We start from the raw sequence: 14004 nt of genomic DNA, 5'->3' as shown, positions 1-14004 counted from the left end.
AGGGATGGTGCATCCCCAAAGTGACCCTCCGACACCAAGCGTGGGTCAGCACTGGCTCTTCCCTGCTTTGTGTTGGGTGAGCGTGATGGGAGGGTAAGCTGGGGGGCCCTTCTGCACCCCGAAAAGCTGGCTGGGAGCCCCCCCAGCTCTGAGGCAGCCCTTGGGCAGGCAGGTGTGGGGTCCCAGCTGTGCCTGTGCTCCTGGCAAGCGATGAGGGCTGCTCCGCACTGAGAGCACAGCGCCGGTAGCTGCAGCACATCCAGCCCCAAACCTCTTCCTAGGGAAATGTGTGTGGTTTATTGGAAAGGGGAAGCCTGGCAAATCCAGCCCCAAACCCCTGTCTGCCAAACATTGTGACTTACTGTAAATGAGCAGCACTGGTGCTGCCTGAGTTGCCCCAACCGAAACGAATGATTTCCAGGAAACTCAGCTCTGGGTCTGATTCTGAAACTTGGTCCTTGAGCTGCCCAGTCCCAAAATAACCCTGGAAGGTGCCGCATGCCTCATGCTGGCACTCTGCCTGGGATTTGGGCGGCCCAAAGGCAGGAGCGGGCTGGCAGGGCTGCCACCTCCCACTGCTCCCCTGGCTTTCCTGCCATGGATGCTGTAGGAGAGCTTTGCTAACAGCATACGCAGCTTTAGCAAGTTTTCCACCTGCTCTTTGTGTTGGCCCACCTTGTTGCGGACTTGCGCATGGTTTGTTTTTCACATTTTTCTCTTGTTGTAGGAATTATACAGCGACCACCTAGACCATTGTAGGAATTATGCCACTGCCACCTAGACCGTGGTAGGAATTAAGCAGATGCCACTGATACCAGACAGTTCAGTTCAGCAATGGTTTAGCAAGAGTAGGCCTCAGAGTAGGCTCTAAAAGGCCTGCTCTGTGTTACCTTTACACAGAACAAGCTTTCCTGTCAATAATTTTCCTTTTAGCTAGAATAATAGAGAATAGCAATAGGTTCTGAAGCAAACTGCGTGTTTTGTAGATAGAGTCTGTTTATGGGATTGATAACAAGGTTCTAGTAAACAATGATTCATGCTGTTTACGCTTAGTCTTAGAAAAACAAAGGTCTCTGCTAATTATAAAAGGCCCAAAAGACAAAACAAAACTGTAGAGAACAACTTTGTGATGTCTAAATTAACTTGATCCATAAACTCTTGTGTCAGAGGAGAGATAAGTCCAAAATGATATCTTCTTCTTGAGAACACATGTACTTGTAAACAAGAAGGCCTCGACCACGCTTGCGCAGAAGCACGATTAAAGGGGGATTGTGACCACCAGCGACCCCCAGAGACCACCCAAGACCCCTTCCCCAATTTAGTATGCATGCGTAAAGACATTACGTAATGCATTACATAACGTATTATGCATAAGGTTTTTTTTGGAATGGGTGGGCTTTTCTTGGAATTATGTATATAAGGAGCAAGCTTTTGTTCTTAGGTGTGCATGCTAGGAGGAGAGATCCCCCATGCACCCAGCGCTGCGATAAACCAATGTCGGCTTTCTAAACTATCATTTGGTTTGGAGAGTTTTCTTGGTTACTATTTTCCGGTAACAGAATTTTGCATCCCAGATGGGACAAGCTCTCCGGAGTCTCCACAGACCAGAGGAATCGTGAGGACTCTAGTGCGCACCGGAGTATTTTTGGGGAAGCCTCCGATTCCCTGGTCGGGTGAGTTTCCGAGACAGCTATCTGGGAGATTAACGACATTGGTTGTGAGTATTGGTACCGGTATTTTAACTTGGTTGTTTGGTTGCTTGGTTGCTTACAAATAAGTTGTACCTGAATTAAGTATGCATTGTTAAGCTATTGGTATTGGTGTGCACAATTGTGATAATCCGTACGCTACTATGGGGACGCCCGGAGTCCGGATTTTGGTTGAATATTGGTTTTGTATATATTTGTACATATTTGTATATTCATTGCTGCTTAGCGAAACTGCTTTTGACCTTCTGCTTGCAAGTTTCTCTCTGTGTTCTCCGTTCCTTCCTCTTCGGGGGAGGGAAAGGAGAAAAGGGGGGGTGAGCGGCGTTTTGCCGTTTACTGTTTGCTATCAGTTTAACAGCCAGTCCGGCTTTGAATTGTGATAGATTTATTTGTAATTGTGGTAACTGTGGTACTCGTATAACTTTGTTCGGGTATTCGTGTTAATTTTGAAACTTTGTAAAATGGGAAACAAAGAGTCTACTGAAGGGGTGGATTAGAGTCCCACTGAAAGTGGTATAAGGGATTCGAGTCACCTGAAAATGGTATAAGGGGTTTGAGTCCCCAGCATCTTGTTATTTTGTGTTAAGTCGTTGGTTTTGTGTCTGTGTTAAGTTGTTGCTTTTGTGTCTCTGTGTTTTAACACTGTTTTTGTGTTCTGATATTATTTTGCAATGGGTAACAAACCCTTGGTGGAAGGGGGATTCTGAAAAATCTCCTCTAGGATGTATATTGAAAAATTGGAAAAAGGTGGGGGGGGAGACTCTTTCACCCAGAGGCAGCTTGTAGAATATTGTAATCAATGGTGGCCTTTGTATATCCTAGATGATAAGGAGAAATGGCCTAAGAACGGGAGTATAAGCTACAACACAATACTGCAATTAATGTTGTTCTATAGACGAGAGGGAAAGTGGGATGAGATGCCGTATGTGAATTTGTTCTTTGCATTACGGGATGATTATGATGTGCGTAAGGAATGTGGTTTGATTGTAAGCGAAGGTGAGGTATTGGCGTTAGAGGCAGGGAAAAAGAAAGTGCCTAAGCATTGTTGTTCAGCATGCAGCATCGGCAGGCGGTGCAACAAGTATAAGGAGAAAAGAGAGGAGGAGGAGAACGAGGAGGATGTTCAGATGTTAGTTGGACCAAGAAGGGATAATGAACAGAGTGATTCGGATAGTACCGATGGTGAAGCAGGTTTCAGTCCGGTGGCAGGTAGGACTAGGCAGAGAAATGCTAATATACAAGCCCCTCTCAGACAAGCAGTAGGACTGGAGGGGCCAGTTTGGGTAAAAGTGCCGTTTTCTGTATCGGATTTAAAATCCTGGAGGGAGATGGCAGGGGTATATAGGGAGGACCCTGAACGGATAGCAACGGTTATGGAAACTATAATTGAAAATCATGATCCCGATTGGAAAGATTTGCAAAGTATTTTTGAATAACTTAGTGATTTTCGAGGAAAAACGACTTATTTTGGCCAAGGCAAGAGAGGAGGCTGAATGAGTGCATGTTCAAGCTGCACAAGCAGGACAGTTAGATGAACATTTTCCTCCCAATAACCCTAATTGGGACCCCAAAATTCCTGCTCAGAGGTTGTTATTGACCGAATACTAACGATTGATTTTGCATGGTGTTCGGAATGCTATTCCAAAGTCAAAGAACTAGTCTAAATTGTATCAGGTCGTTCAGGGAAAGAATGAGGATCCCTCCTCTTTCCTTGAAAGACTAACAGAGGCTGCAAGAAAATACACTGATTTGAATCCAGAAAATGATGTAGATGCTGTCTCGTTAATACACATTTTTATGGGACAGTCTAGTGCAGATATAAAACAGAAACTGCAGAAAATAGAGGGGGCAGATGCCCACTCGCTAGACAAAATGTTAGAAAATGACTGAAAAGTGTATAACAACAGAGAAAAGGTAGAGGAAGAAAGAAAGAAAGAAAAAAAAAGGTGTTTAAAAACAACCAGCAACTGGCAGCAGCTATAGCCCAGGAAAATAATAGGGTTAGAGAACGGAATTATCGGGGGAGGCCAAAGGGAAGAAAAATCTTCCGATAAAGTACCAGGTGCTGCAAAGCAATTAGAAAAAAAAAAAAAAAAATCAGTGTGCTTTCTGCAAGCAGAAGGGCACTGGAAAAAGGAGTGTCCGCAATCAGGTCGGCAAGGCCTTGGGGAAATGCCAAGGAAAGCTGCTAACATGATGACTTTAGATTCAGACTGAGGAGGACCGGGGGAAGAATCGAAACCCTCCCCAACAGAACCCCTGGTTATAGTAAGGTTGGAAAACGAGAAAGTAAAATTTTTTGTAGACATGGGAACTATCTATTCAGTGTGAAATACATGCAAGGGTAATTTGAGTGATCAAAGCATGCCAATTATTGGTGCCACAGGGCAGAAAGAAGATCAGCTGTTTTTCCAGCCTTTAAAATTTGGAATTGGAAAAAGGGTGTTAACCCATCAATTTCTCTACATACCAGATTGCCCCATGCCGCTGTTAGGATGAGATATGCTAAGTAAATTGAATGCACAAATTACTTTTACAAAAGGAAAAATCCAAAACCATATCCCTGAAAATAAAGCTCTGGATGCTCAAGTTTTTATATTACAGAAGGCAGCCGAGTTACAGGAGATACCAGAAGATGCTGTGACACCTCTCGTATGGGCTTCAGGAACACCAGGACGATCCTGAGCAGCAGGACCGGTAACCATCCAGTCAAAACCAGATGCCGGACCGGTAAGATGAAAGCAAATGAAACTAGAGCTTAGAGCATTTCTCGGGATGGCCGGATGGTATTGCCTCTGGATAATGAATTTTGGACTCATTGCCAAACCCTTATATGAAGCTGTACAAGGGAAAGGAAACCTCCTTGTTTGCACTCAGAGGTGCATTTGCAAAACTAAAACAGACTTTAATGAGTGCTCCAGCTCTAGGCCTCCCGAACTTAGAAAACCCATCTGAACTATTTGTACATGAAAGACTGCATATTGCTCTGGGAGTGTTGGCCCAGAAACTAGAATCATGGAAAAGACCTGTGGGATACTTTTCAAAACAATGAGACAATGTCAGTAAGGGATGGCCAGCATGCCTCCGAGCCTTGTTGGTGCGACAAGGGAAAGCTTCTAGCCAGCCTGTGAAAGTACCTATCATTACTAAAAGATACCGATACCCATTTTGCCGCAGTAATTCAGAAAAGTCTATTTGCCAATAGTCTTCTGGATTGTTTCTTCTCTTTGTTGCTCCTGATAAAGGTCTCTGCTGGAGTATGTTTGTTCCATCGCCTGCAAACAGTCATGTGTTAATTTTTCCTACCAGGATCTGTAGTTAGAAAGGTTGCTGGATTCAGGATGCTGGTTACTTTCAGCTCCACATCATCTTGTTCCAGAAGGACGGCATCCAGCTCGGTGACAGCCATTGTCCTCCTTTTTTTTCTAGAATGGTTGTAACTGCATGGGGCAAAACACAGTTAGCTTTTGCCCGAGCATCAATTTTCAGGCCTCTTGGGTCAGTAGTACGGTAGCTGCCACAGCAACGAATATATGAATATATACAAATATATACAAAACCAATATTCAACCAAAATCCGGACTCCGGGCGTCCCCGTAGTAACGTACGGATTATCACAATTGTGCACACCAATACCAATAGCTTAACAACGCGCACTTAATTCAGGTACAACTTATTTGTAAGCAGCCAAGTTAAAATACCGGTACCAATACTCACAACCAATGCCGTTAATCTCCCAGATAGCTGTCTCGGAAACTCACCCGACCAGGGAATTGGAGGCTTCCCCGAAAATACTCTGGTGCGCGCTGGAGTCCTCACGATTCCTCTGGTCTGTGGAGACTCCGGAGAGCTTGTCCCATCTGGGATGCCAAATTCTGTTACCGGAAAACATTAACCAAGAAAACTCTCTAAACCAAATGATAGTTTAGAAAGCCGACATTGGTTTATCGCAGCGCTGGGTGCATGGGGGATCTCTCCTCCTAGCATGCACACCTAAGAACAAAAGCTTGCTCCTTATATACATAATTCCAAGAAAAGCCCACCCATTCCAAGAAACTTATGAATATGCTAATACGTTATGTAATGCATTACGTAATGTCTTTACGCATGCATACTAAATTGGGGAAGGGGTCTTGGGTGGTCTCTGGGGGTCGCTGGTGGTCCCAATCCCCCTTTAATCGCGCTTGTGTGCAAGCGTGGTCGAGGCCTTCTTGTTTACAAGTACATGTGTTCCCAAGAAGAAGATATCGTTTTGGACTTATCTCTCCTCTGACACAAGAGTTTATGAATCAAGTTAATTTAGACATCACAAAGTTGTTCTTTACAGTCTTGTTTTGTCTTTTGGCCTTTTTATAATTAGCAGAGACCTTTGTTTTTCTAAGACTAAGCGTAAACAGCATGAATCATTGTCTACTAGAACGTTTTTATCAATCCCATAAACAGACTCTATCTACAAAACATGCAGTTTGCTTCAGAACTTATTGCTATTCTCTATTATTCTAGCTAAAAGGAAGATTATTGACAGGAAAGCTTGTTCTGTGTAAAGGTAACACAGAGCAGGCCTTTTAGAGCCTACTCTGAGGCCTACTCTTGCTAAACCATTGCTGAACTGAACCGTCTGGTATCAACTCCAGCCCTCTCATAGTGCCCTGGATGCTGCTGTGCCCTCCGGGTGGGGTGGCCAGATGGCAGTGAGGGTGAGATCCGTTGGAAAAGGCTGATAATAAATCAGAGAAGCTTGGGGTACCCGTGAATAACCTGCTGACTGCGGGGCCGTGAGCTGAGATGGTGAAGTGTATCAGTGACAAATGAAACTCGCTCTTTGGTGCAGAGTTGTTACTATATAAGGAGGATAAAAGCTTTCATCATCAGAGCAGTACATTAATATTCCTATTGTGTGTTTGGAAAAAGAAGTCTGGCACGCTAGCAACCACAATGAAATAATCCATCATCGTTTCATCACCGAGTAGAGCAAATGTTAAACAAAAGCAGTGGATTTAATTTGGAGGCCTGCATAATTTGGCCAGGCTTCCAGTAGGCACCAAAAATCTGGGGCAAAAGCATCTCTCGGCTGCACAGAGGGGCACTACCCCTGCTCTGCCGGGGATGCGGGGAGGCATTCTCAAGATTTCTGTAGCTTGGCCATTCTGGTTTCCCAAAAAGAGAGTTAAGGTTACCAGCCCGCTCACGGCCTTTGGGTATTTAATCAAAGCAGTCTGCTGGGTAAATGCAGAGGAGGAGGAAAGGGGGTCAGGATACCCCTCGATGTGTTGCAGAGGGACCCAGGCGGCGAAGCTCCATGCCGTGGCTGTGCCTCGGGGGACGGGGCTGGTGGTCCCCTGCAGTCCGTCAGTCCCACTCTTTCCCCTCCTGGCCACTCTCCTTCCCTGCCTTTTGCTTCCCTGGGTGCCTGCCTGGCCCCAGCACACACCCCCATCGGGGGTCCAGAGCATTTCAGCAGGGGCTTGTAGCTTGGAAAGCAGCAGCTGGAGATGGACTCGATGCTCAAGAGCTTCAGCTTGGGTACCCAAGGGATGTCGTGGCTGGAGGAGCTGACACCTTCTCCAGCTGCGCTAGCCGGTGCATCCTGGAAAAGCTTTTGCCCCAGGGGGTAAAAGGGGGCAGCCAGTTTTGGTGCTCACATCTCGAGGGGACAACTGAGACCCGGGGAAGAGCCACAGAAGGGATGTAGGGGCTGGAAGAAGTGCCTCACTGTCAGTTCAGTCACTTTGATTTATCAGGTGGAGGCCAACAGCAGGGAGTGACTGCATGTCCAGGCATGCCAGTGAGGAGCAGTCACCAGCCGTGAGCATCTGAGGACCCTGCAGATGGTCACATCCGAGTCGCAGCATCCCCCTGGCAAGAGCTGGCTGCTCCTGCCTGGTCTGGCCCCGGGAAGGTAGCTGTGCCTGGGAAGAACTGGGTGCCGCATCCCACTGAGGGCATGGTGTCACTGGGCTCCTCTCCCAGTGAAGCTTGTGTGTTCCCTCTGCAGAACTGCTGTTCAAGCCCCCGGTGCCACAGGATGCGACCCTGCGGACCAGCAGGGGCAAGCGGAGGGACGGGCAAGTGAAGCCTGAACACCTGAGCTGTTGGGTGCTGGGATGGGGTGACAATGGCCCACCCCGCCCTGCAAGAGGTACGGGGGGTAATAAACGATGCTGGACAAGTTGCCGTTGTCAGGATCCAGGAGTGTTATAAAACCTGAATCTCCTGAGCCTTCATCGGGGACTGCAGCTGCAGAGCAGGAAGCAAACAGGATCCCGGCTGGCATTGTGAAAGCAAACACCATAAATCCGAGGAAGTTCTGTGATTGCTGTTTTAGGCACTGGGGAGCTTGGCTCCTGCTCCCCACAAGCGCTTTATTTTCTCTCTAAACAGAAAAAAAAACCCAACCCAAACATATCGCTGGGCTGACTGCCCTGGTGCTGCCTGGGGCCCCAGGGAGGCTGCGGCATGTGGGCACGTCTCCTCGCCCAGCACCTTGAAGATGCTTCAGCCCCAGAGCCCCCAGGGCACTGGGTCAGGGTGCGGGCAGGGTGCGGGCAGGGTGCAGGCAGCATGCAGGCAGCACGCAGGCAGATGCCAGCTCTGAGCCATGTCCACTCACCTGAATGCTCACCGCTCACCAGAACAACTGGACCCTGAGGAGAGCTGAGCAGGGGGGGCAGAGTGAGCTGGGCAACCAGGAGCCAGGAAGGAGGACAGGATGGGACAAAGTGCTACCCAGGGAGTGACAGCTGGCTCACACCATCCTGCCTCCTGCAGCTGGTAAGCCAGATTGGATAGCTCCCGGAGGCTGGAAGTATAGGTGGGATCAGAGCCAACCCCACTGGGACTAAGCAATGAGGCTGTTTGTCTAAAAAGGGGACAAAGCAGAGGGGACATGATGAAAACCTTGATGTCACCTTATTCTGCAGGCTGGCTGCCCACTGGATGGAACTCCGTGCCACTGGAGGAGCGTGGGCTGGGAGGCGTACTGGCATGCTGGCATGCCCTGCATCTCTCATGGGTGTCCCTGGGCTCGGCACCCACACCCCAACCCTCCTCACAGAGGAGAGCCATTTCCACCCCATGGGTTGGACACAATGTTTTGCAGCAGCTCTACAAGTCTGGGTTGGATGGTGTCTGTGGGTCCCCAGCCGTGGGATGAGGTCTTCTGTGGGATAGTGTCTGTGGGTCTCCAGCCATGAGATGGGCTCTGCCCACACCAGGCTGGGTGCCTTCTCCCTACTGCTGGTGGCAGGCAGGGCTCCACAGTCTGGACAGCCCCACACCACTGCTCCCTTGGGCTCCCTTGCCCTCCCTTGCCCTCCCTCACACGGTCTCATCCTTCCTTGCTCGCCCTCATGCTCCATCCCTCTCCATCATCCTTTGGCACTCTCCTGGGCCGTTTATCCCAGCTGTGGCTGCTCTGTGCCAGGCCAGGTTTTGGCACCAGTGGGTTAGCCACACATCCCTGCTTCCCTCAGCACTGTCAGAGTGCTGGCACCCACCCTGGCACCCCAGCACCCTAGGTGTGCTGCTGCCCGTGGCTCTGCCCAGGCTCCCCTCAAGGGAAATGTGCCGGGAGGGCATGGGGTATTTAGGAAAACAGGCCTTGGCACTTGCTGGCTATCCTGGGAAAATAAAAACATCTGGGCAGGCAGCTGCACAGCAAGTATGAGAGGCTGGCACTCCATAAATCCCCTGGAGCAGGTGCTTTGTAGTCGGCACAAGGAAATGAGCACATTATTCAGCTTGGCTTAAACCCTGAAACGTTTCCTGTCCTGTGAGTCAGAAATAACCCTGGGAGATCATTCCTGGGCCACACAAGAGCCACGCCGGCCAAAAAAGTGCCATGTGCCTGTCAGGCCTGGGGACCCACTGGGGAGGCCCGGGATCCAGGCACCCCATGATGGAGAAGCCATCTGGGGCAGCTCCCCAGTGGAGGGGATTTTGCTGCAACAGTGCCGTGCCACCAGCGCCAACCCCGGTGTGTAACTGCTCTGGGATGTGCTGAGGAGCCCCTGGGGACTCCCAGAACTGTCCTGGGCACCACGTGCCAGTGGGGTGCAGGGACAGGGAGAGCCCCAGGGGACACCAGGGCTTTCTGGATCCTGGATGGATCCCACAGATCTTTGCCAGCCTCTCTCCAAGATCAGAAAGACAAATCCCCTGCTCCAGCCATAAGCCCCCATTGCACCCCACATCGCCCCAGTGCATCACAGGCTGTTGGCTGGGACCCACGGGAGCACCCTGGGGTGCTGTCCTGCTTTTGGGACACCCTACAGGAAGAGCCATGGGTGGCTGGTGGCTTCACGGTGGAAGAGACCATCTGGGCATGGGGCTTGGACCCCTCATACCCAGCCTGGGGGTCCCGGAGCAGATAGAGGGAAAAGCAATGCAGAGCATGCCCCCAGCTTGGCACAGGCAGTGCCTACCTGAGAGGGGAGCATGGGTGACATGTCCTGTCCCGGTGCCCTGCAAGGACACTTGTAGGGCCCTGCTGTGGGTCTGGGGCACAGAGGAGTGCGGGCTCTCCCCACAGACACACCAGGACAGCCTGTGCTATCTCCCTGCCCCGAAACAGGGAGATAGCACAGCTGCCGCATTACCTATAATTTTCCCTTTAAAACATTTGCCTCTGCTCCATTTTTTCCACTGTTGGCATGCAAACCCCAAACCCAAACAAGGAGCCCTTCAGGTTGCCCTGACAACAGGAGCACAGGAGGCCCATACGTGCAAAGATCTCCCTGCATGCATGTGCCTGTCTCATGCCCGCCTGGCCAAAGCCACCCTGACCTTCTGGACATGTTCTTCTCCCATTTGGGATGGGGTGGCCTTTGGAGTTGCTGGGCTCTTCCAGCACCAGATATAGAGAGCCCAGCGGGGCCCTGGCTTCTGCCTGGATGGAGATGGGGACCTGCAGTGGTGCCTTCTCCATCCCTGCCCTCTTCCCGTGCCCCTACTTTGCAACTCTATTTACAGCCCCCAGCCTCCAGCAGGATGGGGCTGTTGCCCATCTATGCTAGACCTCCTCATGCCCCAGTCCCGTACATGCCCTGGCACAGTGGTGCCCGCACAGCTCCTCCACCCGGCCCCGGAGGAGTCAGCCATGCCGCAGGCACCTGCTTGTGGTGCTTGCTGCACTCTTTACAGCCACCTCCCGGGGCTGACAGGTTTCTGTCCCTGCTCTCAGTGCAGAGGTGAAGACACTTGGCAGGGCCCTGCAGTCCGCTAGCTCGTGTTGCTGTGCTCCAGGAAGTGGAAAAACTTTTTTTAGCAATTAACCAATCATCAGCTTTGGGGACCTGGGGCTTGGTTTCACCTGATGGGAACCCAGAAAACAAGACGAGGGCCTCATGGGCATGAGCTCCCTGGGGCAGGCAGGCATAGCTGTGCCCTTGGTGCCCACCATGCTCTGGTGCAGTGCGGGGACCACCACAGACTACCGGGGACCACCACGAACCACCACAGACCACTATGGACCACCATGGACTGCCACAGACCACCATGGACCACCATGGACCACCACAGTCCACCATAGACCATTGATATAGTATGCTTGTACTTACTAGTCGCTTAAAGATGTATGTAGGATATAGTCTGTTAGGATGATGTAGTGAAACTCATATTCATGGTAGAACATTTACTTAGTGCACCTGTACTTTATAATTGCTTAAAGATGTATGTAGAATACATTCTGTCAGGACATAACTAGTTCGTCTTGAAGAAAGAAGACATTGTCCTTATCTACATCTAGGGAGGCTAGCGTGAAGAAAAACAACCACCCGAGGCCAGCACGACCACCTTATCTACATCTAAGGAGACGGGGAGGCTGGCCAGAAGAAAAAGAACAAAGGAGTACCCCGAAGCAGAAGGACTTTGATGTGTGGCCTGGTTAATGGAAAAGAATGACCGTTGGCAAACGTAAATCAACCTTGACAGAAGTATTAGTTTTTAAAATTAAGCATTTATGTTAATTGCAATTAGATATAGTAACCAATGAAAAGTGTGTAATGCAAATAGAAGGATGACTTCATGTAATTTTTAGTGTATAAAAATGGTACTGGGATTTGTAATGGGTGTGCTTGATTTGTGGATGATTCCACCAAGCACCCTGCACAGAATAAATACAATAGCTCTCCTGAGCGTGTGAGATGATTGGTTAATTGCATGCCGGGCTTGAATCTGCTTTTCGGACAACACCATCATGGACCTCTGTGGACCACCACAGACTACCAGAGACCACCATGGACCACCACAAACCACCAGGATGGGGGTGCTGGGCACAGTCCCACGGAAAGAAAACTTGTCACCTCCAAGATGTGGGATGCCAAGTGCAGAAAGACTAAAACTCAGTGTGAGACCAGGGGATGGGGGAGGTGAGATGGAGTTAAAGAAATTCTAAAGCATGTTGAGCCCCAGCCCCAGGTTCCCCAGGGAGCAGGCTGGAGGACAGCAAGCATATGCCTGGATGCCTGCCCAGGGCAAGGCGCTGGCCACACACCAAACCCTGGGAAAACCCATTCCCACCTCAGCTTCTCTCCCCCCATGTGCACTTGTCGGGGGATGTCCTGGTCCCACAAGGGACGCAGAGCCGGGGCAGCCGCCCCACGTGCCCTCTGGCTGCCTGGGTGTCCGAGCGGCAGTGGGCACAGCCGGGTAGGTTGTAGCCGGTGTCCCCGGTTGTAGCACGGTGTACAGGTGGCGGTGACCGGGCCCCCTCTGCTGGCATGCACATGCAAACACAAGGTACTCCGGCATCCATGGCGCCCCCACACGGGGCACCCCATGCACCCTATCCTGCCTGCAGCGAGTCCCCCCCCGGCTGCCCCCACGTTCCCTCCAACCCCATCTGCTTTTTCCCCCACATCTCTGCTTTTTACTTTGCCAGGGTCGTTGCCTCTGCTGGCTGCATTCTGCCTGCAGCAGGTCCTGCGAGAGCATCACCACCTCCCAGACAAGTGACTGGCTGCCTGCTTCCTGCCCGCTGCAGGCAGGGAGAGGACAGGGAATCCTGGGATATCACCAGGATACTCCCCAACCTGGTGAAGGCCACAGACTACTACCCGCTGCTGATCTTCCAGATAGGTGGGGAGGAAGCTGCATCCCGTAGTCTGAAGGGGATGAAGAAAGACTACAAGGCCCTAGGACGGTTGGTGAAAGAGTCTGGGGCACAAGTTGTTTTCTCCTCCCTCCTTCCATTTTTGGGTGATGGCATGGGATGGAATAGTAGGATTCTCTCCATAAATGCCTGGCTACGAGACTGGTGCTACAGGCAGGGCTTTGGCTTCTTTGATAATGGCTGGTTTTATAAGACACCAGGCCTGACAGTAATACATGGGAAAGGTTTATGTCATAGGGGCAAAAGGGTTCTGGGACAGGAATTAGCAGGGCTCATTCGGAGAGCTTTAAACTGGATTCGAAGGGGGATGGGGTTGTAGCTGGGCTTGCACCACTGGGGCAACGCTCTAGTATTGATGAAGACCAGGAGGCCTCCCATCCCCCTAGGGTGAAATCGGTGTGCTCAGCTCGCTCCCTGAAATGCCTGTGCACCAATGCACGCAGCATGGGGAATAAACAGGAGGAGTTAGAAATCCGTGTTCGGTTGGGGGGCTATGATCTAGTGGCAATTATAGAGACTTGGTGGGACACCTCGCATGACTGGAATGTGGTCATGGATGGCTATGTCCTGTTCAGGAAAGACAGGCCACTAAGGAGAGGTGGTGGAGTTGCTCTTTATGTGAGTGAGCAGCTAGAATGTATTGAGTTCTGTCCAGGGGCGGATCAGGAGCGAGTTGAGAGTTTGTGGGTGCGAATTAAGGGGCAGGCTGGCAGGGGTGATACTGTTGTGGGTGTCTATTACAGGCCACCAGATCAGGATGAGGAGGGTGATGAGGCCTTCTACAGGCAGCTGAGAGCAGTCTCTCAATTACAGGGCCTGGTTGTCATGGGGGATTTCAACTACCCTGATATTTGCTGGGAGGCCTACTCAGCCAGCCATCCTCAGTCCAGGAGGTTCCTCCAGTGCATTGATGATAACTTTCTGATGCAAATGGTGGATGAGCCAACTAGGAGAGGAGCGCTGATGGATCTTGTTCTCACTAACAAGGAGGGTCTGGTTGAAGAGGTGAAGGTTGAGGGCAGCCTTGGTTGTAGTGACCATGAGAAGGTAGAGTTCAGGATCTCATGTGGCAGTGTCACGGTTTAAAGCTGGGCTGGCGATTAAACCTGCGGCAGATGCCCTCTGTTATCCCCCCCCTCCCCCCAGAGGGAAAGGGAAAGGGAAAAGGGAGAGAGACTTCTGGGT

The sequence above is a fragment of the Nyctibius grandis genome, chromosome W (genome assembly GCF_013368605.1).
Source record: "Nyctibius grandis isolate bNycGra1 chromosome W, bNycGra1.pri, whole genome shotgun sequence".
NCBI lineage: Eukaryota > Metazoa > Chordata > Aves > Nyctibiiformes > Nyctibiidae > Nyctibius > Nyctibius grandis.
This window is presented reverse-complemented; position numbering follows the sequence as displayed.